General features: G+C 37.2%; 1 pseudogene; it reads right to left on the bottom strand.

Moving 5' to 3' along the window:
• Window positions 1-25,574, bottom strand: part of LOC149144942 (uncharacterized) — a 58,973-nt pseudogene extending 33,399 nt beyond the window's left edge.
• Window positions 25,575-25,857: the final 283 nt, after the last annotated feature.

The raw sequence follows: 25,857 nt of genomic DNA, 5'->3' as shown, positions 1-25,857 counted from the left end.
TCGACCCAAACAAAAGTACAAGTTCAAGCATGCGAATACATGACTTGAAGTCGAACATGCACGAACATCGTCTGATTACCAGTCGATAATGAAAACTGTTAACAGGCGCGAGAGGTACCACCAATAATGACAATGGCCCTCAAGGTACTATAGGTACAATCTACGGCGTGCGAATCAGTAAGCTGGCATCGAACACCCGTAGAATCATTCGATCATAGGGCAATGATGAAAACCTCACGTCGAACATGAAGAACCTGCGATTGAGGCATGTAGGCTCCAAGGCACCGGAAGGGAGTCTCTAGATCAGCTTCCTGGATAATGAGTTGAAGTCGACAGGAAGTGACCTTGATCGAAGGTGGGCCATAGTGTTTCCCACATAATCGACACGAGACAGAGGAAGAATGTTGTGGTGAATCAAAATTATGTGAGCTATCAGAGGGGGGTTGTTATTCTGCAGAGGTCAACTTCTCTTGAACATATTGGTGGCACGACAGTGGACTTGGCAGTATTTGACAACAATGGATCAAAGATCATGGTGATGATGTAATGAGTAGATGAGAGGTCAAACAGGATCACCCAAACCCACGAATGCAAGTGAAAAACGAGATGAGATGTCCCCACCCAGACATGAATGCAAATAAAGTGCCATGTTCAAGAGCGACATACTGCCGACATGACAATAACTATGGTTCCATTTTCCCCCACCATTTCTTGCGAGTACCCCTGTTATTTTTATTAACAAGCTTGACGGGGATAGCATATTCTTGTGAGGCATCATTTCGATGGAATCCAATGTCATCAGGTTTTAACGAGTCTGACAGAGGAAGAACTCGGTGTCTTTTCATGTTTAGAGAGTTTGAAAAGACAGCAGAAAAGAAAACTCTGGGGGTGTCCTTTTTCGTAAAGTTGTGTCTCTCGAGCCTGAAAAAGTATAAAACAATGCTTGAAAGAACCACCCGACCATTACGATCGAGGAGTACTTTTCATGTTTAGCGATTTCGACCTGAAAAAGTAGAAAAGTGACCGAAATCACATCGTTTCATAACCATTAACGAGCCTGAAATGACAAGGACCCGACAATCTTTTCATTTTTACACAGTCGGAAAAGAGTTTAAATACGACCACCCCTTATTTACGTTTAGCAAGTCAAGAGGAATAACTCGATAATCTTTTCGTCTTTAAATGGTCGTAAAAGCGCTGAAAGCAGACCTCCATTTTTATTCTCTTTAACGAGTCAAAAAGGGAAAAATACTCGACAATCTTTTCATTTTTTATGAGTCAGAAAAGAGCTTAAAAGGAGACTCGTCCTGGAGGAACGAGTGGTATAAAGGGTAGAAATTGGTTCCAGAAATGTTGGAATTGCTCAAAACATATAATGGTCAAGAGGTTGGCTAATAAAACCACTCATCATTGCGGCTCGTCCAGAAAGGATAAACAACCAAGTGAAAGCATATGATCAACCAAAGAGAAGGTAGCAATGGAATGAAACAACCAAGGCTCATCTAACAAAATTTAGCAAAATAACGACAATCACGAGATGTAAAATGGGTATGGGTTCATTTTTACACAAGCTTGAACCATGGAGAACTTTGCTTGGATTCGGTTTCATGTTTACACAAGCTTGAAACGAAAAAATATGCTTGTTATAACTTCGCATGCCCCCAGCATAATAACCCAAATCGAGGTACATGCCCCCCAAGCTTCATTGCATTCAACGAGGTGGATGGAATGAAGGTTCACTCTCGAGATCTGTGAAAGACTTGACTTGTATTTTACGAGATCTTAATCAAAAGACTCGATTTGGGAAGGGAGTTGTTTCATTTTTTAATGAGGTTGACAGAGGAAAAGAACTATCCTCATAACCCTCGTTTCATTTTTTAACGAGTTTGACACAAGATCAGGAACTATGCTCGGCACCTAGTTTCATTTTTTAAGGAGCTTGACATAGGAAAACGAAGTATGCTCCGACCAGAACTAGTTTCATTTTTTAAGGAGCTTGACATAGGAAAAGAACTATGCTTCGTCCAAGCCTAGTTTCATTTTTTAAGGAGCTTGACACAGGAAAATGAACTATGCTCCGACCAAGCCTAGTTTCATTTTTTAAGGAGCTTGACATAGGAAAACAAACTATGCTTTGACCAAGCCTAGTTTCATTTTTTAAGGAGCTTGACATAGGAAAACGAACTATGCTCCGACCAAGCCTAGTTTCATTTTTTAAGGAGCTTGACATAGGAATAAAAACAATGCTCTGACCATGCCTAGTGTCATTTTTTAAGGAGATTGACATAGGAAAACGAACTATGCTCCGTCCGAACTTCATCATAATAAACAGGAAGTCGGGGCTTCCAAGAGTGCCACTCCCGATGGAAGTCCAACATCTTGGAAGTTAGGGCCCAATGCCCCCAGGACACTATGCACGATGGCGACATCACTGGATATAGGCACGGGATAAGTGGCCACGTAGTTGATGTGTGGTGGGGTAGATGCAACTGGTGGAGGAAAGCCAGGAGGGGATGACAACTGCGCAGGAGGCACCCGGGGACGAACGAACGATAATTGATCTATAGTCACGATTCTTCCATCGTGTGGAAAGAAAACCACATGGAAAAGTGAAGAGACAAGGGGCCCCATGGCATAAACATAGTCACGACCAAGGAGAAGACTGAAATCTAAAGCACCTTGGGTAACCGATACGTCTATATAGACGGTTTTGCCTCCAAAAGTAATAGGGAACTTTGGAAGGATCCCTAATGGTTAACTAGTTCCTCCGTCAAAAGCCCTCAGATTCGGTGCGACGGGCACAAGTTATGGGGAACCCAAAGCTTTCCAAGTAGTGGCAGGCATAATACTGACAGATGCACCCTCATCCAAAAGAGTGCCAGGTATTGCCTTATTATAGGCATGTACCGTGACCTAGAAAGGCACATGTGATGGAAGGCGGGAGGTGGTCAAACGACTCTAGTCGAAGGAAACAACTGAACTACTTGGGGGGGGGAATCGTATGATTGCCCCCTGCTCTAAAGGGACCGAAGCAGGACTCTCAGGAGTAGCTGGGATAGGAGAGTCATTTCCGTACTCAGGAGAATCTGAGGAGACGAGAAGAACATGGGAATGATGCTCTTCCGAAACAGAGTGGTCGACGGGTGGTGAACTCGAGTCGACACTCTTTTCGACCAATGGTTGGTCTGGAACAGGCTTGGCATGGCCAAGTTCGGGAAGAGGGGCCTGGACAAGAGAAAAATTTGAATCAATCTCTTTGTCAATAGGGGGACGATCTGCGGCTGCAGAAAGACGTTGATAACCAACGGGTAGTTGGGGTGAAGGAGCTGTAAGACTTTCCAAGACAACAGAGGCTTTATCCATGAGCGGACAAAGGTGAAGGGGATGATTGCCTTCACAAAGTCTACAAGGGATTCGAATCTTCCCTTTTCCCTTACCATTTCTAGCTAATAGAGTAGCATCGCCATGAGCTTCAGAGGACAATGAGGGGCAGGCTGGATCGTGAGACCATACTTCTAAGACCCTGGGAATGCCAGGAAAATCGCGCAGAAGATGGTCATCCTTGCATAATCTACAAGGAAATTTGACTTTCCACGGAGAAGCAGAAGGTGGCACGATGGGAGGTGTACTTGAGGGACTAGATGCACTTTTAGCCTCTCCCTTAGGATCCTTCTTCTTCTTCATCTTCTTCTTCTTCTTCTTAGCCACTTGGTTACTCGAATCGAGACTTTCACCAGGCGAAGTAGAAGATGAGGACGTAGAAGCAGGTGAAGAAAGGGAGAGGTCCACCTTAGAATCAACATGATGTTGTTCAGGTGGAGGGACTGATTGACTAGAAGTTGAGACGGCAGGGACCAAAGAGGTTGGGAACAACCAAACAGGCAACCCAACAGTTAACCCTGGGAGGGACAACGTTTCCATGTAAGGAGCACCAACATTCCCAAAAGGAGCGAAATGACCAGGCTTTCCATTGGAGGGGATCCTTGGGTTGGTGAACCTTGAAAAAGTTGCCATCGAAAAAGAAGCCTATTCAAGCTAACGCAAACAAGATCTAACCGGGTAAATGTGAATCGTGGCCGAATAAATTTTAAGACAAAGGAATCGAACTTGACCTTTTGACTTTTTAAGAGTCAAGAAAAGGACAAAAAGATGACTCTAGTCTCCTTCAAATTTTTAATGAGCTCGAAGTGACAAAATGCTCAGATGAGTCTTTTCTTTTAGTGAGTCCGAAAAAGATCAAAAGTGACTACTCTGGATAACTAGGCAAAGGGTTTACCAAACAAATCCGTAAAACTGCATGCACACCTTGGCAATCATATGAAAACCAAGGACTTTCCATATGGCAGTCAATCTTCCCGAATGTTGTGTTCGGTGCATTACGGCTTGTAAGGCGGCAGACACGGCTTCCTGTGGCTAAAGGATGATAACCTAGTGGGGTCTCCCCATATACTCGATGGTACATGGGAGCACAAATCCGTGTTAGACCACTATTAAGTCTCAAAAGGAGGAATCACCCAACCTTAATGTGAAACAACAGTGACTAGGTTTAACGACGCCGGAACACGTCTCTAGCCTAGACCTCTAGATGTATGCGTTAATTTCCAATGCGTTGTTAAGTTTATTCAGTTCATTTTACAGTCAATCTTTGATTAGGTTTCAATTTCCAGGTCTTACCGTATGTAATCTCTCACAATTTCCTAAATGCAAGCTATATGCCAAAATATATCATTTCATTCGATGAACACTAGCTACGAGAGAGTTGAGATCTTTCAATCAAACAAAATGATCATAAAACAATCAACAATGACTCTAATGTAGCTAATGGCAATAAACGAAACTTTTCTTTAAAGTAACTAATCTCTAATAACAATGAAAAGCTCTAATTTCCATTAACTACTGCAACACAAAAGAGATTGTTCGTTTTCTTTTCGATGGAAAAATGCACTAAACAAATTTTGAGAGATAATAAGAAAGAGTAAAAGAAACAAATTCCACTCAATGAAAACACAATCAAGTCCCTGAAACACCAAGACAATCTTTCAAACCAAGAAAAATCACAAAGACCTTAATGAGCTATGTAATCTAAGCCCAAACGAAGCCAAGCGAAATCCAAGTGAAAAAGAAGTGAGTCACTTGAATAACGCAATAAAAAGCTTAACAATCACCGAACAAGTGTAAGAGAGTAACCAAAAAGTCGACTGGATCGACAAAAGACCAAAACTCCTAAGGAAGGCTCGATGCACAAAGACACTAGATGCCCTAGAGCTGAAAATGTGAAATCAGTGGGAAAAAGCAAACATCCAAAGGGTGAAGGCCAAAAACCAATCAAAAAAGACTCTAACACATTCAAGTGATTGAAAAATAGTATCCAGCCACAAAAACCAAGCTTCGAAGGCTCAAAACAAGCAAACTCTAAAAGTTTCCCTGAGCTGGCGCGACTTTCAGGCTAAAAGTAGCGCCAATTGAGGATTGGCACAAGCTTTACATTGACAAGTCGCACCAATTGAAGCGACTGTCATGCAAAAAAGAGCGCCAATCAAGTTTTCTATGCTAAAATAAAAAACAAGCAATACAAGACTAGGCCAGCAGTATCCAGACAGACCAGGCAGCAAGAGACAGCAAAGAATCCAACCCAAAAAGCTATCTAAGCAATCAAAACAAGAGAAACCAAAGAGACAAGACAAACTCCAAGTTGTTTAGTTCGTAAACCAAACCGGAGATTGACTGAAGTGGCGTTGATCTACTTCGCTAATGCAAAGCAATAGCGTTTCGAAGGCTATCTGGTTGTACTTCAGGCTTCGTCTAAAGTTTACAAATCAAACAACAAGTTAACTCCCCAGTGGAGTCGCCAAATTGTTGGCGAGGTAAATCCCCTTTGTGGACAGAGGCGATCCCCACTAGCCCAGAATGGGTCTAGCAACAATCAAACAATGCCAACACGCAGGTTCCTAATTCCAAATTAAAGGTGGATGATGAGAGCCTACTTGGATTCCAACGCTAATATTCGTAGAAGAGTCGCCGCTCTCGTTCCTTTGCTCTGACCGGTCACGATCTCCACGATCTCCGTGAATGGACACCTACACATGCAAAGAACAACACAAATACAAGCATAAAATCCAATAGATGCAATTATATATCGGTCAAAAAAGATATAACTCAAACATTATTACAATGAATAACAAAAGTGGAACCATAATGATAGTCATCTATTATTGATAAACAACAAAGAAGAATACAACCATAGTTTTGACGCCAAATCCTCCTTTGGCTGGGTGATCAGCTACATATGCCTTGCAAAGCTTGTCGGGATTGGGAACAAGCCTCTCTCTCTTTGATTATGAATGCAAAGAAGACTCTTACAGCAATCTTTTAGACTTCTAAAAGTATAATTCTCCCTATGCTCGAACTAGCTTGTCAAAGGCAACAGAACAAGCTTTTATAGATGGAGGAGAAGGAGATAAGATCAATCACACCATCTATGGGATTGGGTTTATCCTCAAAGCTATTATGGATAGAGGAAAGGGAGATAAGATTAATCATGACATCCATGGTATTGGCATTATCCTTAAAAAGCTTCATGAGTCGAAAGGAAAGAACCTTTGCACGTGCATTTGTTAAAAATCTTTCCCAAACTCGGTTGGCACGAGTATATCTCTGAGACAGAGCACCAACTGGCGCGTCCTCTTTGGATGATTTCCCCTATTGGTGCGAGTAGTGCACTGTGGATCCGCGCTAATGGAAAAAGGGAACTTTTTAAGGATATTCTGCAGGAGATGTCTTCAGGGCATATGAAGTCCATACTTAGAGGAATATAATGCAAGTGTTTTCAAGTTGTCACTTCTCACAGGTCCCAGAATGAGTCCTCCAAAGTGCGGGAGAGGGGTGACAGGGATGGTGACAAATGGTGACTGTGTAACAAGGAGCTTTTGGACCACCAAAATCTTTATCAGTCAATTGGCAAGTGATGGAATTGTTCCCTCGTTCTTTCTTTTTCCAGCCATTTTTCCTTTGCTAGGGTGCATCCCCTTCAAACCAACTCAAAGGTATTCCACATCTCCTCATCATGAAGTCTTGGTTCTTCTGTCAAGGGTGATATCTTCAGGTAACTCATCGAGATACTCTAGTGCAAAGTCATCAACTGTAGGAACTGTGCCCACCTCTTCGGTGTCTATAATCAATGGTAGCTCATACAGCTTTAAGTTTTCCATGTTCACTATGTAGTACATTTGCATATATGTCAGCAAATCAAGATAGAAGGCATTGTTTCCAATCTTCTCGAATAAGGTGAATGTACCATACTGGATTGGTTGCAACTTCTTCGCTTCTCCCTTCATCTTGTCCTTGCTGATATGGAACCTTTTCTCCAACTGCTCCTGTACTGCTTGGTGAATCAACTGGATCTTCTAAATCAACTACTACGCTTTGTCCCTATCCTCACATCCACTGGAATCATCTTCCCTTCCAAAGACCATATCTAAAGGATCTTTGAGTAGGTAGCCAAAACATGTCTCAAATGGTGAACGATGTGTAAATGACTGCACTACTCGATTGTAGGAATATTGTACATATGGAAGATGCTCATCCCACAACTTAGGATGTTTTCCACAATAGTGTTGCAACAAGTGTACCATGGTGCGGTTGAAAACCTATGTATGTCTGTTACTTCGTGGATGAAATTTCATGCTTCTTTTCAACTTGGTGTCCATCATCTTCAACAAGCTTGTCCAAAACTCTCTGAGAAAGCAAGTCCCGATCTCACACAATCAATGTGGGCAACCCAAAATGGACCCAAACATGCTGAAAGAAAATATAAGAAGTCTGCTCTATAGTGATCTTATTTTTACAAGGCATTAAAATACATATCCTAATAAAATGGTCAACGATTACATACAAATAGTCATGAGTCTTTCTAGACAAAGGTAAACCTCCTACAAAATCCATCAACACAGTTTCTCATGGACGACTCGGAAGAGGGAGTGGTTTCTAAAGCCCGATTTTTCTATTAGAGGGCTTTGAAACAGAACACATCACACATCACTTTACATATCGAGTCGCAATGTTATTCATATGAGGCCAAAAACAAAATCTTTGTACATGACACAAAGTTTTTTCAACACCAAAATGACTAGACACAAGGGAGGTGTGGGCCTCCTGGATTACATGTTCCCTTCCCCTGTGGGTGTGGACAATTAACCAAGGTGATAGAATAGTTTCCCCTGCAACTGATAGTTGTCCAACTGTGAACCATGGGTTAGTTTTGCATAAATCTCCTTAAAGTCATCATAGTTAGCATATTGTTTAGGATAACTTTCAATAGATAACAAATAATTATGCAAAAGAACATAAGCAGAAATAGGAGGGTGAGATAGCATATCGACCACTTTGTTGCTAGTGTTGTTCTTATAATTTATTACCAAATGAAACTTCTAAAGAAAACCCATCCACCTAAAATGAAGAGATTGCTGCAACTTGGTTTGTGACTGAAGATACTAAAAGAGCTGATGATTTGTATGGATGATGGTCTCCTTCCCGATCACGTAGTGTTTCCACTTTTTCATGCTCTGGAGCAAGGAATATAATACCTTGTCACAAGTGGGATAGTTTATCACAACCTAAGAGAACTTCTTTGAATGGAACATATCAACTTCTTTTGCTGCATCAATACAGCTCCTATGGCATATCCACTAGCATCTGTCTCGATCTCGAATGGCTGTTGGAGATATGGTAAGGCCAAGACCGGTGCAATGCTAATATTTTCTTTTAAAGTTTCAAAGGACTTCTGCTGCTTTCCTCCCTGTTGAAAGACCTAATTTACACTTTTCAATGTGTGTAAAGGTGTTTCAATTATAGAGAAATTGGCAATAAATATCCTCCAATATTGTATTGCACCCAAAAAGCTGCGAACCTCGATTACACTAGTAGGCTTAGGCCAATTTAAAATTGCTTCAACTTTAGAAGGATCAATTTTAAGCTGACCATGACCAACAATATGACCTAGGTAAACCAAAGAGGTTTTCCCAAACTCACACTCTGACACTTTGACATAGAGTTTTTTTTTTTTTCAATACATAAAGCACTTTCTTCACATGGCATACATGTTCATTCCAACTTTTACTAAAGACAAGAATATCGTCTAGATATACAAGAACAAATTCATCAATCAAAGGCCTAAAGAGATCATTCGCGACCCTCATGAAAGTGGTTGGAGCATTGCAAAGTCCAAATGGCATCACCATCCATTCAAACAACCCTTGTTTGGCCTTGAAGGCAGTTTTCCACACATCCTGCTCTGCAATTCAAACATGGTGATAACGACTATGCAAATCCAATTTGGTGAAATAGATAGCATTCTTTAACTCATCTAATAAATCATCTATGTGCAAAAGAGGGTAATTATTTTTCACCATGATTTTGTTTAGTGCTAGGTAATCCACACTCATCCTCCATGTGCCATATTTCTTCGAAACTAAGACAATCGATGAGTAACATGGAGAAGTGCTCGGTCTGATGACCCCTTGGTTCAATATTTCCTGCACCTGCTTTTTGATCTCCTCCATCTCAATGGTCGACATCTTGTACATGCCAATATTTGGTAAAGGAGCGTCTTGCTACAAATGGATCTCATGTTGGATTTCCCTCTTCGGAGGTAATCCCCTTGGTTCCTAAAACATCTCATCATAGTTAGAAATTAATTCACATAATTCCTTTTTATGCACATAATCACAACCTTGGAAAGCATCGGATAATTCTACATCTTTCCCCCTTACAACCAAAATCATGCAACCCTTACTGGAATTCACCAAACTCTTCATTTGTCCTGCACTTAAGAAGTTTCCGTTGATTTTAGTTTGATAAGCCCTTACAATATATTCTACCCATCTTTTATGATTTGGCATTTGTTTTCATGACGAAAGAAGATTGCCTTTGTATCATATATGTATGGACTCCCTAACACCATGCCACAGATATCCAATGGTATCACATCAAGTTTTACCTCATCCACTAACTTAGAAGTGATCACAAATTTAACCTTGCACTTATTAGGTACATTCAATTTTTCTTTATCATGTATCCATCCAAGTGGGTAAGGTTTTGGATGTGGTTTGGTTTCTAAGCCTAGCTTCTTTACGAAGGACTTTGAAATTAGATTTGCTTGGAATTCCGTATCAAATAGAGTTTACAATTTTGTATGATTTATTATCTCTAATATGAAATAGCTCAATTCTCTTTCATTCATTAGGAAGAGAATCATTATTGAACTAGTGCCTTCATGTGATTCAGAATTACCATGAGGTCTAAGAGTTCATTTTTTTCCTACTCCTGTGACTAATGCTTCATCTCCAGAGTTGGATCTAAGGTCTTGATGTACAGTTGCCACTATCTTCTAATTCCCTTTTCCTCCATACTTATTTGGTCTCTTTCCCGGGTATAGTTTCCAACAATGATCGTCATCATGAACTTCCTTTTGGTAGTGAGTGCAATAAGGCCTTTCTCCTTCATCTTTCTTGGTTGATGTCATCCTCTTCTCCTTTCCTCTTCCTTTCACTTTGGGTTTTCCATTGGGAGGTTTGAAAGGTGGCTTCTTGAAATGATCATCTCTTTCATTATTGACCCTATTCTGAAGATGGATGGCCTTTACACTGGTCGAGTCACTAGTATTTGGTTCAAACAATAATAATGAATGTCTAAGGTAACTATGCAATGATCTAATATACTTAGTTACTACTTCAGGTGAGTCAAGTGCAATGCCCAAATTAAGTGCTTGTTTTCTAAACTCCTTTGTAAAGCTTTGAACATCTTGACCTCTACCTTGCCTTAAGTATTGCCAATCCATTAAGGCTTTTTTCTTATAACCCAAGGGATAAAATTGTTCCTTTCTTTCAGAAATGAAACTAGGCCACGAGGAAAGAATATTACCCACACTCTTACTGCTTCACAATTTTCTCTCCCACTAGATGAGAGCAGTGCTACTCAGTCGAAGAGAGGCTAGTTGAATCTTTGGCTTGTCCTCTTCAATCTGTTGAATCCTGCAGTAAATTTTGATCTGCCTAATCCAGTTATTAATCCTTTCTACTTTACTTTCACCATTAAGCATGGGAAGCTCAAATTTGACATCTAATTTAAAGAAAGGTTTCTTAGATGCATCCCTTGAATTTATATGATGACGGTGATGAGATGAAGAAGAAATTTCACTCATGTAAGGAGAAGGAGGGGGTTATTCTTCACCATTTCCATGCACTGAACCTTGTTCTTCGACCCTTTTCCCTTCTGCTTTCTCCAGCCTTGAAAGAAATTGACTAACATTTTCTGCTATTCTATAGAAGGTTTTGTGGAAATTGAGCTCCTCTTCATAATGAGCCTCTTCATCTGCCATGTTTCTCCTTCAATGTGCACTTCCCACTTCAGGATCGAAAGAATTTAGTTTCCCTTCGCCTCTTCAGAGCCTGTTTCTTATTAGCATACAAACATGTAATTCACACCTGAAAAGACTTGATATGATACCACTTGATTCAAGATCCTGTTCCTGTAGATGTATCAGAGAATTATATGCATAAATTGTAGCTTAAACATAGAAATTTAATGTGCACATGAGAGAAGAGGAGAAACACATAAAGCATGAAAGAAGACAAGAGAATTGATAACAGAGTTCGTTTGATTTGAACTATGTCTCTGGGCCCTGCTCGATCAATGCAGAGGCCTTCATTCATTAAGTGGCATGAGAAAGAAGAGTACAATCATCCTTTATAAAAAGGACTCCTATACCTCCATTATGGAAAATGGCCAAAAAATGCAGAACTCTGTTGCAAAAACGAACAATACCATTGCATTTGTGACATCAAGAAATGTTAAAACCATATAAAATTTGTCAAAATATGACAAAGTGAAAATTTGCCCCACTGGAGAAATTTCTCAGATCATTGTTCTGCCACTTGCAAAATTAATGTGCCTCAAACTACTTGCACACTCCTTTTCTACCTCGGTGTAGTGAAGAATGAGTCTAAATATAAAAAAGGGGTGGAGTTTACAAAATCTCTGTTGGGCAGAGTGGTTAGAGATCCGATTGTTGTGGAGGGGGTTGGGTGGTCAAACCATGCCCCCTACCATTTTACATAACCAAATACTAATTTTAAAAGGGAGGTTTGATTGGGCCCACCTTGGGTAGCCCACCCACCTCACCTATCGCCAGCTCCAATGGGGTCCATATCCCTATCAATGTCGTGGTTGTTTGTGGTTAGGTCCGTGCCCCAAGGGCCCGCCCACACATTCCTCTGTGTGCAACTATAATGGCTTGCCCATAATCACAGGTTCCACTAAGTGTGGGGGGAGGGGTCAAGGGTAGTGGCCCGCCCCTCCATAATTTATATGTGATAAGGATTGGGGTCGTGGGATTGATGATACACCACCCGTTTTTTTAAATAATTTTTGTTTTATTATATCAATATGGCCTATTTTGAAAAATCGGAATTTGGACCAAAGGAGACATTTTAATGAGGCAACAATTTCCCCCGAAATCTTGCTAGATTTGGCCAGATTCCGTCTGCATGAAAGCTTCCAAATTGTGTCTCCTTTAAGCCTGTGTAGTGAGCAAAGGTCAACCAAAAGTTTGACTTCCTCTATCTTCCTCATCCGGACTCAGATTAGAGTTTCGTTCACACTGTTAGAAATAGGGCAACAAGAAATTTGATCTGATGTCAAGTTAATCAACTTTCCACCATTTTGAATTTTGAGTGTTTTCCATTCCGCTAGTGTCTAGATATCCACCTGGATCATTCCCTCTACCTTCACCTTAGGTAGATCCCTACGATTATGGTCACTAAGTTTACCAAATATAAAAATTTTACCTTGGGGGGGTAGTTGTAAATCGAACGTACACGCTAGGGCAGAGTAACAAAGCTGAATCGCCTTGAAGGCTCCTAAACATAGTTAATTGGAGGTTTACTTTCCAGTGACCCCAAGTACCTTTTGGCACCATTGTAATACGTGAAAATTGCTCTATCATTGATCACTTCACCAAATCTGAAATGATCTCATGCTTAACTCATGCATAAGAAGATCTCCCTAGAGAAAAACTGAAATAATTGGATTTCTCTCCCTAACGCATGATTCTATTGTTTGCCTATAGATTTGGAAATTTTACTCACTTTCCTATTCCAAGGCACCACACTTAAGCTACTGTAGGCCGTAAGAGTTGTAAGAAATATAAAATTATAATTGATTTTAATTAACATTGTGTTATTAAGTTCTTATTTACTCAATAGGTAATGGGAGTGAAGCCTATGATATTATGAGTCGACTCGAAATTCTAATGCAATCGAACACGCAATTTGTAATCTATCGTTCAATGAAATCCTAATTATGGGAAAGTAAAAGTTTCTTTGGTTTTCTTTGAATAAAATGTAAAACTAACAATTTCAACAAAATTCATTTCATAAGATAGTCGATTTCACTTTAATGCAATTCAGATGCAGAAATAAACTAAGATTTCAAATTTGCCTAAGAGATCAAACAAACCCAAAATATATTTTATCATTTATCACCCAAAATTTTGAAACACACAAAAATCAAACAAGAGTTTTGAAAAAATGCAATTTCTGTAATGAATGCTTTTACTTAATGATGCCAAAATGTACTTATGAAATATTTGAAAATGGGAAAGGGACGATTTCCTTTTATCATGCAGTAGTGAAAGTAATTCTTCACAAAACATAACAATTTCCAAGAAACCCTAATTTGTGATTAAACAAGGAATTTCATCACAAATAATTAAGATTGATAACGGATTTGGTATATCTAATAGAAAAAGAGAGGAATATAGTGGTGTTGAAGACAACCTACTATCTTTATATAAATTAGTAAATAAGGTAGACAAAACCCTAATCAATTTTGCAAAAGGGATTAATTCCCAAAAGGATGTCACCAAAGCACTCAAAAAATTTCAGAAAAGTTATTGGATAGTCAAAACAAAGATGATAACATCTTTAGAAACCTAAAATCAAACTTTGGCTGAGAGAAAACCTATTTTTTCAAAAATATCTAGGAAGTGTGCAAGCAAATAGTTTAATTTAGTGCAGGCACCTAGTTGCTGAGGCGAAAACTGAGCAGATCTGCACTCTATGGGTGAACAAAAACCACGCATGTCTGGGAAGTCCAAGAAAAAATAAAAAAGAAAGAAATCAACCTAGAAGATCTGGAAGATCATAAATTTAGCAAGGCTCAGGTCCAACTAAACACCTAAGATCAGAATGCAAAACTAAGGAGAGAGAAAAGAATTGTAACATTACCTAGCGTAGTCACCAATTTGTTACGATGGATAAATCTTTATTTCTAACAAGAATGATCTCCCTAGATCCTAAAGGAAACTAGAAACAAACAGACAATTTAATGAATCTTTCCCTAAGTTTATTTTATTCTTATTGTAAATACAATATTAGAAGGATAAGCCTCTTACCTATTTGTGAAATGCCTAATGAAGATCTCTGCTCTAACTTGACAAAGCTTCCTGTTGGTAAAAATGACCTGCAATTATAGACATAAAAGAGATCAAAGGCATATGCAATCATAACAATTCAAGAAAGCTTAATCTAATGATCAAGGAGATTAGAAATTGATATTATCTTACTAAGTATCAAAATAATCATAAACCATTTATCATTTCAATAAGACAATACAATGGGAAAAAAGGATTAATTTTTATTAATTCAAGGACAAGGAAAAACATTACAACATCTGCCTTGATGTCATGAGGTTCCTCACAAATTGATCTAGGTTGATATTGGTGGCCACCCACGAAGTCCACTTAGACCCCCACCATTGTTTCTTTCAACTTTTCAGTTTCCTTAATTGTAACACACATTACTATTTTTAGCAGTTTTTTGGGTCTTGATCTTCCGGAGCTATTTTGAGGCCCTAATTGAAGTTTTTTGGGAAAACTGGGAGCAACATGGGTTTAGGGTCCAATGTTTCTCTTCCCAAATTCATCGTTCTCGGATAGATCTTTCTAACGAGATATTGTGCGTGTCAAATGGAGATCGTATGCCAAAGTTACAACCTTGGGAAGTTTATGTACCAATTTACACAAATGGGGCCCACATTTTGGTGTTTCATCTTCTCGGGTTAGTTTTTTGGATGTTTAGGGTTTTCTATTGTTTCTCAACAATAAATAGGCCTTCAAGCCTCATTGTAACATGGTTCAGAGGCATGTAGCTACCACATCTCTTTTCAGAGATAAGCTACCATCACCCTAGTTGGTTTATTTCTATTTCTGTTTGTATGCATATTTCAATATTTTACATTAATGAAATGAAGTATTATTTCTGCTATATCTGTGTATTTATGGTTGTTTCTATACTTTATTACATTCCCATTTAAATCCGGATCATTGGTATAAGAGCGGTCTATTTTTTCTCTACTTTTCTTTGCATGTCACCAACGAGGTCGGGATATAAGGAGTTAGGGCTTGAACTAGTTAAACCTTTGCAAAAACAACATCGCAAATCCTGACGGCCTCCCGTGGTAGATGAAAAGAAAGACGAAGGGGTAGGAGATCCTATCAAAATCCTGTTCAATGAAGCCCTCGAGTGACAAAGGAATGCGATGATGGAAAAATTTGCTCAGATCCTTTAGCGGCAACCCAGAGGCAATGCATCGGCTTCCAACAGCTACTCTGGAAGCGCCACACCCTTTAAGGAACAAGTTAATTTTGAAATCCCCATATTCGAGGGTCAGATAGACACAGATGCTGTAGATTAAATCTAATAGAAGGGTATTTTTTCTATTCATGATCTTTCCAATCGGGAAAATATTATTTTCATTCTTCTGAAAGTAGCCCCCCATGTCAAGGACTGGTGGGGAACCTAATGTGAATAGAAGGATGAAAGTACGGGCTCGCTATTTTCAGCCGCACCGAGTTAGGATTCATTATGGGATGCCATCAAGGAGCAGTACTACCCTGTCAAAAGCTATGAGGACAAATACATAAAGTGGACCATGTTGCGGCAGGGTAGGGACCAAGATGTGATAGAGTTCACAAACATATTTCATACCCTTCGCACACAATTGGGTATCAAGGATTTTGAGCTTCATTTCGTACTCAAATATCGCGGCTGCCTACATAGGTACATCTAGGACAAGATGGAGTTCCTAGACATCTCCTTGCCCGACAAGGCATACTGATACACTTTCAAGATCAAGCAAAAGTTTAAATAGAAGAAGTGAGACTTTGGATCTGCGAATCCGAAGACTAAAGGACAAAGCGAAGGTGGGTTGACCCAAGACAACTCATCGGAGCCACAATAAAAGAACAACACAAAGTCAAAGAAGGACAATAGAAAGTGGTGTGAGTTCCATAAGAGCCCCACTCACAACACAATTGAGTGTTGGACCAAGCAGTCGCTGGTGGCTGAGTTGAAGGCTTTAGAATCATATGCATGTTTTGACCCTAAGTCAGAACCCAACAAGGGGAATGGCAAAGGGAAGCAGATCATTGAGGTGGAGCGCAATGCCACTATTGCCACCACCAAGATCCAGAAGAATGAGCTCGAAGATACAGAGGAGGGGGAGCAACTTTTCCACTCACAAATGTGGGTGAACGGTTTGCCGTTGCAATTCATTATTGATAGTGGTAGCCAAAAACCCTCATTTTAGCAGAGGTCGTGAAGCGGTTGGGCCTACCGACTACACCACACCTGCAGTTGTACAGTATCAGATGGCTTCACCAAGGATGCGATCTCAGAGTTTGCCAGCAATGCCGCCTTCCCGACAACATCAAACCCTTCACAAACGAGGTATCGTGTGATGTTTCACCTCTAGATGTTTATGATGTATTATTAGGCCAGCCATGCTTGTGGAGGCGGCATGCTGTGTATGAGTCAAGGCCTTGTGCTGTCATTATTTCTTTGTGTATTTTATTATAGAGGATACCATATGTAGCCTCACCTACTGCCACCACTTTGATCACCGCTAAGAAATGCAGCAAGCTCATCTCCTAGACTAGGAAATTCATTTTTGTCTGGAGTGCTCCCAAAGTAAGGGGAAGATCATCGCCACATCCATGACCCTTGTGAATGGTTCCCCCATGCAGTAGCAACAATAGATCGATACGGTCATGAAAGAACAAAGGAACATCTTCTCCTCACCCACAGGGGTATTGTTGCACTATCAGGTCAAGCATTCATTCGATTTGACTCCCAGAGCACCTCTACCCAACGGGTTCAGATATCACCTCTCCATTCTGAAAAATGACAAGTACAAGAAGCAATATGTTGCTTACACCAGTACCAAGGTTGTTAGGAATAATGATTTGGAGCACAACATTCTACCATTCCTTTGCTTGCACCGAGTGTTCAATGTGGACCACCCTCTACCATCCTTCCCACCATTACTGGACACATCAGAGATTGCAAAATAACTCACTAGGGGCCAAGTTCAACATATGGAGGCACTCAACACAATGGGCACCATTGCTTCCTAAGAATGATCCAAGTGGGTATTGGTGGCCACCCACCAAGTCCACTTGGACCCCCACCATTGTTTCTTTCAACGTTTCAGTTTCCTTAATTGTAGCATAGTTTACTATTTTTAGCAGTTTTTCGGGTCCTGAACTTTTGGAGCCATTTTGACACCCTAAACGATGTTGTTTGGGAAACTTTGGAGCAACATGGGTCCATGGACTGATGTTTCTCTTCCAAGAGTTGTAGTTCTTGGATAGATCTTTCTAACGACATAATGTGCGTGTCAAACGGAGATCGTATGCCAAAGTTACGACCCCGGGAAATTGATGTATCAATTTACCCAAACGGGGCACATAGTTTGGCATTTCATCTACTAGGGTTAGGGTTTTGGATGTTAAGGGTTTTCCATTGTTTCTCAACAATGAATAGGCCTTCAAGGCTCATTGTAACACAGTTCATAGGCATGTAGCCGCCACATGTCTTCTCAAATATAAGCTATCATTGCCCTAGCTGGTTTATTTCCATTTCAGTTTGTAATCATATTTCAATATTTTAAATTAATGAATGAAGTATTATTTCTACTGCATCTCTATATTTATGGTTATTTATGTACTTTATTGCATTCCCATTTAAATCTGGATCACAAATGCCTTTGAACCTCCCCTTAGTTGATAAGCCTTCCAATCTAAATCCAACAACATAAGTGTATCTTTTATGAACCTCGTCATCCTTCTATCCTCCAGTCAATTTATAGGCCAAGAGGACGAATTTTCAAATCCAAAAGAGAAGGATGAGATCCTCTAAATGGGGGATTAGGGTTTCCTAATGAAAGGGAATTAGCTCCATGATATGAGGGATATGGATCGAATAGATAGGACCTAGAAGATTTCATTTGGGATATATTCGACCAAAAATTCTTTTGGAATTATCTTTTTATTTTTACTTTTCTTTGATTTACTTACGCGGTCTATAGTAGAAGATAGAGCACAATTCTACGCAATTATGAGTGATAGAACTTGCAAATGTATGGAAACATACTAGGAGAAGCTCGCAGGTCATAGTTAACAAGTCATAAACCCATTTAAACCAAAATTCACAACATATTCAAATGTTTTTTATTATTTGACTTCTAAGGGAGTGTAGTGGAACATGTTTATGGATGGCAGGAGATCCATTTTAGCGACCAACTATTATGGTGAAAAAATGTCGTGTAATATAAATAGTCATGCTTATAGTATATGTACTAGATCAACCCAGAAATATATTGCAAATGTACTAAGGCATTGTAATCCAATCAAGCCATAAATGAAGACATTCAAGCAACCAAAAATCTTGGCCAAAGAAGCTGCAAGAACAAAATAAGGGCATGTGGGTCTGCCAAAAAAAACACTGAAACGGAGGATAAACATAAGTTCAAAATGAGCCACAAAAAGCATAAGGATTTGAAAAAAACACCAAGAAGGTAAAACCCCCATAACAAAATATAATACTTGTGCATTGGCCGCCCAAGTAGCCATCAATACTAGAAATAGGGTTGCATATAATTTCGGGTAGAAAATCTCGAGGAACCCCAGATGCAGGGGCGAGGGTTGAGCTAGGGTATAATATGTCTATTCGAATGGGCCACAGCACTCCATGGAAAATCTAGAGAAGGAAACCACATGCACATTAGAATGCCTGAGTCTACTGGAAAGAAGGAAATGGTCAAAATAAATCCCATATGAATACATCAATAACCAACACAACCCAATGACCCGAGACACCCTTGCAAGGAGAACCCGCTATTGTGTGTATCTCCCACTAGAGAAGCAGAGTCTGTGTCACTTCTCTAGAGAAAAGGACAATAATTATTGCCACCTTGACCTCCAAACGTTCTATTATCAGGCAACCAAGATAGACCCCCATTTTTTCCTATGTCTTCGAGCTCCATGCCAGAGCCCACAACTGACCCCACAATCTCTGGTATCTCTGACATATCCAAAGCTACAACCAAATCCACATCCTCTAACGACTCTCCATTGAAAAGTTCTCCCTAAGCCTCCACTCCTACATTTGTCAAACCCTAGAAACACTCAACATTCGCAGAAAACCCTTGAAGCCTCGAGTAAGTCAAACCCTCGGTGCTTGTAGAAAAACCTCCCAGTTGTGACGCAGAGTGTAAAATGTGTGCCTATCTATTAGATGCACAACTAAGACCCATTACTTAATGACCTACATCAACTACACTTATCCTTAAAGTTGTCATTTAGATGTTTATAAAATATATATGTAGATGTACATGCAAGGCTCAGAAAGAGTGATGTCGGTTACATTTTCTTTTATGATAATTAAGGGTTGGAAAGGGTCATTGTTACTTTTTCTTCTAATTTAATTAGAGGTGTGTAAGAGTTTTGTTGGAGTTTTTTTTGGGCTTTATGTTTTTATTTTTTTAAATATGTTATGTGTGATTTAATTTTTAATTTTGAGATCTTTAGCTATTTTATTTTATAGTAAAATGTTATTTTGTAATTGAATTTAAAATATTTTTTAATTTATCCAAATCTTATAATGTTCCTTTCTATGTGGTGAGGTTAAACTAGAGAAAAAAACGATTTTTCATGGCTTGGGAACTTTCTTTTTCAGACCCAAGCTTAGGAATGGCTTGTTTTAAGAGATTGATCAACCTTACCACCATTTTAGGAGCCAAGATTTGGACTCGATGGATGCAGGGAAACCAAGACTTATGGAAGCACATCTAGCTTAGAAAATATACAAGACACATTCCAATACAATATCTCATTAGAACATTTTTTAAATGAGAAGTATCATATATTTGGAATTTAGCGAAACGGGGCATGCACATAGTCTAGTAACATTGCTTCTAGGAAATTCGAGACAGTACAATTTCCCTATTCTAATATGACTTATGGAAAAAACTACCCAAGCTCCAATATCAGAATGATTTAAACACTCTTCGACTTAATATGATCACTTAGGGCTTGCATAAAGATAAAGATTATTGGGATAATCCCAAATTGCTCTCTACATGGAGACAATGGTTGAATCTAGAGGACTAGCATCCCAAGCGTAGTGAGAAAATCTAGACACAATTCTGGTATAAGCTCCCAAAAAGGCTCATCTTAACATCCACTTAGGCTAACAAACATGGAGATATGGGTTCAGATGTACCTTCTCCATCAGAGAATCCTACAACCTGAAATGAAGGTTCAAAGAGATCCCAAAAGCCTCCAATTATGGCCAAAAATATCAAAATTCCTATGGTTCCTAGTATAAAGGAAAAAACCAACGTGGGATAATATATAAAAGCATAATTATATGAGACCCTCTAGATGTTCCTTCATCCTCGAATCTAAAAATGTGAAAAACCTAATGCATGCTTCTGTACTAGTTATCCATTGAAAGCATTGGAGAGAAGAATGAGAAACAAATTGATCCGTCAAGCATCCCTCAAACCATCTACAATTGGAGGACACAAGTTTTTCATATCCCCATTCTATATAGGATCTGAATTTTACTATTAGGCTTTCTTCTTTGGGCTACCTTGAAAGAAAGGAGCAACTACATATTTCGCAATAACTCTTTTTCGCGAGATAATCGATCAAATTTTAGAGCCTAACAAATTTTAGAAGGAACAAATTTTAGAACCTAACAAAGGTGTTAGATGTTAGATTTTTTATAAATATTTTTTAATTTCTATTTTTCTATATTGTAATTTTTTTTCTATTAATAAAACTACGAACCAAAAATTCATAATATACATATCACATCAAAATATATAACCCTTAAATTATACTTATACTTTAAAATATATTTTACCATATAAATTAAAATAATGATTCCACAAACTTATTTAAATTTAATTAATAAACACTTAAAAATTTAATTTAATACTTACAATATAACAAGATTTTTAATCATAAATATTCCACCACATTTTACCATGATATTATTAATTTCTAGGTTTTGTTACAATACCATGGGCCAATTCCATGTCTTTATCAATATCACATGCCAAAAAACAATAACTCATTCCAAAATAAAAATATTTTATAAATATTTAAGTCTATAACATTTTTGAAATTAAAACTTAATACTTACAATATAACAAGATTCCTAACCATGCAAATTCCATGGCTTATCAATATCATATGCCAAAAAACAATTACTCATTTCAAAATCAAAATATTTTATAAATATTTTATTTTAATTTAATTTTATAACATTTTTGAAATTAAAACTTAATACTTACAATATAACAAGATTCCTAACCATTTAAATTCACTCTCAATTTACCATGCATAGTATTAACTTGTAAATAAGTTTTGTAACAATATCATGGATGAGTACGTGGCTTATTTAAAAATATTTTTGCGGGGGCTCTCTAGCCCAGTAAACATTTTGACACATTAGAAAAAATAAAATAAAAATATCCATATGTTAAAAGGAATGTTATAAGTTATTATTTTTTGCATCAATTTTTTTTTGGGTAGTTAAAGTGAATTTGAAATAAAAATAATATTATATTAAAATAAAAATCCTAGGTTATTACTTTTTTACTATTTTTTGTTAGATAGTTAAGGTAAACTTGGCTTGAAATTACTAGCATTTTTTGAGCTAGATCCCTCTTGGTGTTTAAAAGATCCAAAGTTAAATGGATCTAGGCTAGTTTATATTAAATCTAAAAGGAAAAGTATATGGGGAGGGTTTATAGTGGTGTAAATTTACATGTGGAATCAATTAAAAAATAATAAAATTTTAAAAGTGCTAAAAATTGCAACCATAATAAAGAAAATTCTAATTTAATTTGTCCTTAAATTATATTAGGAATAATTTTTTTTTTCACATCTCATGACAACTTGTATTATTTAAATAAGTTAATTTGACTTTGTTGGCTTAGTTAATTCAAGTCTTTGTTGAGTTTATTTTGAGTTGTAATTAATTAATTCAGTTCAACCGAGTTAAAGTCAGTTAAACTAATTCCAACTCTTGAAGGAACTAGTGAGAGGTCTAGTAGTGTGGTGTTGCCTACAATATAGTGTGGTACAAGTACAATGTGGTGTTTCTTGAAGTAAAATGTGGCCTTGGTTGAAGTACATTCTGGTGCTGCCTAAAGTACAGTGCAGTCCTTCATGAAGTGCAATGTAGTGTAGTGTAGTACTGCCTGAAGTGTACTGTGGTATTGGCTACAGGGGAGTGTGGTGCTCCCTGGAGTGATCAACTAGTTAAATGAATATTCACTCATAATTAACTGATATATGTTATATAAAAGAAAGACCCACATAAGATTAGATTTAAGGGAAAATGTACTATCAGTTGTATATATATCCAAATTTTAAAGATGGTGCATGTAGTAAGAGGAATAGCCCAAAAAAACATGGAAGAATATTCCTATTAAATAGGGGTGTAATTCCTCATTGATTAGTGAAAGGAAATAAGAGCTTGGAAGACTAGGAAATTGGCTAGGTATTAGTCAAGGCTTGCATAGGAAGCAACGAGACAAATACAGATATGTAGAGGTTGCTCCTAGTCCTGAGTGAAGTGCAGCATAGTGTTGCCTGAAGTGTAGTGTGGTGTTACATGCAGTGAAGTGTGGTGCTCCCTCCAGTGATCAACCAGTTAAATGATGATTCACTCATAATTAACTCAACCAGTTAAATGATGATCCACTCATAATTAACTCAGGAACGTTATATCACAGAAAGATCGAGTTGAGATTAGACTTCAGGGAAAATGAAATATCAATTGTTTAATTATCTAAACTCACTCATAATTCACTCAGGCATGTTAGATCAAAGAAGGAACCAGTTAAGATTGGAGTTAAGGGAAAATGTACTATCAGTTGTATAATTATCCAAACTGTAAAGATGGTGCATGTAGTAAGAGAAAATTCCTATTAAATAGGGGCCTAATTCCTCATTGCTTAGTGAAAGGAAATAAGAGCTTGGATGGCTAGTAAATTGGCTAAGTATTAGTGAAGGCTTGCATAGGAAGCAATGAGATAGATAGAGATACTTAAGAGGTTGCTTAGGATTGAGAAAAGCATTGTAATCTTCTCATATTTTATGACTAATGCAATATATAGATAACAATGGTTTTTATCATTGTGTAATGTGTTTCTCTTTTATTCTTTGTGATTTCCTAATTGTTTAATTGTTACCGCTGATGAGTAGAGTATATTCAAGTTTTTTTTTTTAGAAACTCACATAACCACTTTGAATCTACAAAGAATTTCTACAAGAAAACCACTTCGCTGTATATGTAAGCCGCCCCAAATAAAATTTAAATTTAAAAAATCTAATAATAATAGTATGAGTAAAACATTTTGACATTGACAAATTACATACAACTAAAACTAAAAAGAAAAAAATTATAATTATAATTAATTTTAATTATAAGTAATAATAAATCCAACATAAATCTTCCATATATTTTTTCTTTTAGATTTATTTTTAAAAATGTAATAAAACAAATGCTAAGTAGTAGCTAGTACCTTTTGCTTAGCTTAATAATAGATAAATTGAAGTGTCGACTGCTGACAAGTGTAAAACCCATTTCACATGAAAATTGCAAGCTGAATAAAGTAATAGGAGAGAAACATAGAGGCTAAAGGAGATGTTGAGTCCACAGGGACAATTCACAATGTGTGCGGTGGGGAAGGGAAACTTTCTTGTTTTCCATAAAGTTTAAAAGTCTGATTGAATATGTGGTTATTGGAGTAGTTCTCATGAATATTAAGTTACTGAAGGGTTAAAAAAAGTCAAATAAATTTATTTATATACATCCAAATTTATGTAAAGTATATGCAGAATATTAATGTTCACAAGAAAATTTTTATATACACAATCTTTTATAGATTTTTAAATGAGTGATTGAAGATTTTATATAGTGAAATAAATTTAATAGAAATTTAATTTTATGTAAACCATTATTTAAATAATAAAGCTAAAATTAGATTGAAAATGTGGTTATTGGAGTAGTTCTCATGAATATTAAGTTACTTAAAAGTTAAAATAGAGTTAGCTAGATTTTTTTATATTCATGAAATTTTATGTAAATTATTAACAAAATATTAAGGTTTACAAGCAAAATTTTATATACATAATCTTTTATAATTTTTTAAATGACATTGAAAATTTTATATAGTTAATTTTTTTTTTTTTTTTTATAGAAACTTAATTTTATATAAATCATTATTCAAATAATAAAGCTAAAGATGAAGTAATAGGAATGAAATTTAACTTTATATAAACTTGTATATGACTTTGATATAAAAATTAAAAATACTTAAGTTTTGAAATTACATTTTAGAAATATTTAAACTAATAAATTAATATTAGATCAAACTAATATTGGAAAGTAATAGTCATATACATTCCCCTGTGTAACTTTAACCTTTGTAAAGGATTAGCTAGTGCAAAATGAGGAAGGGAAAAATGAAACTTTCCCCAAAATTAAAAAAGAAAAATCCAACTTCAATTATAAATATGTAATGATTACATAGTAAAAATGTAACCAATCAAAGTTAAGATAAATAATATTAAAAAATAATAAAATTTAATTTGTAATGTTAAACTATAAACATCAAATAAATATTTGTAGTTTAAACATAAATAATGATTATTCAAAAAAAATAATTAAATGCTTAATTGTAAAAAGTTCCAAAGCAATAAACATAATTACATTTCATTATGAAATGAAAGAGTAAAACCTGAAATTCTAATAGAAAAAAACTCAAACATTTAGCTTCATGACATAAAATTTAAGATATCGTGCACTTACCTTCATGGCTTGACATCTCTCGTGCACCTGAAACAACCATATCGAAAATAAAATTCATCTAGTCTCAGTTTGGAGTCCACAACTCATTTAAGAAATAAGAGATTCTTGGAAGAATGAGTGAATTGGGAAGCATTGGAGCACGTCTCTAATGAGCTACGGTCACACAATATAGTGGTCTCAATGACTCTAGTCCCACAACAGGTTCTCCTGGCCTTTGCAGTAGTTAACCCACTCATAAACATTAAAACTCAAACACAACTAATTCAGTCACATTACCAATACAATTACTAGAACTGCAATAATGACTCTAGTCTCACAACACGCTCTCCTGGCCTCTGCAAACATTGTAGTAATGAACCCACTCATAAACATTAAAACTCAAACACAACCAATACAGTTACATCACCAATACAGTTACAATGGTGGTCTTACTGAAGGATGCTGAACGAAGTTATATAATGATATATAATTGTCAAATACTACAATTTTCATCCTTGGTAGGTTTTTTTCGAAGTTGTTTAATGTAGCTTTCAGGAGATTGTTATAGTCTTGAGAATTTTGTTAATCTTGTGATTAAAATAAATTTTCATTGTGGCCAAATAGAGTGATCGCATCTGGAAGCCACCCT

This window comes from Pinus tabuliformis, chromosome X (genome assembly GCF_031772625.1).
Source record: "Pinus tabuliformis cultivar Carrire ecotype Pingquan chromosome X, CPIR1, whole genome shotgun sequence".
In the NCBI taxonomy this organism is placed as follows: Eukaryota; Viridiplantae; Streptophyta; class Pinopsida; order Pinales; family Pinaceae; genus Pinus; species Pinus tabuliformis.
The sequence above is the reverse complement of the archived record's forward strand: the minus strand, read 5'-3'. Positions and strand labels throughout refer to the sequence as shown.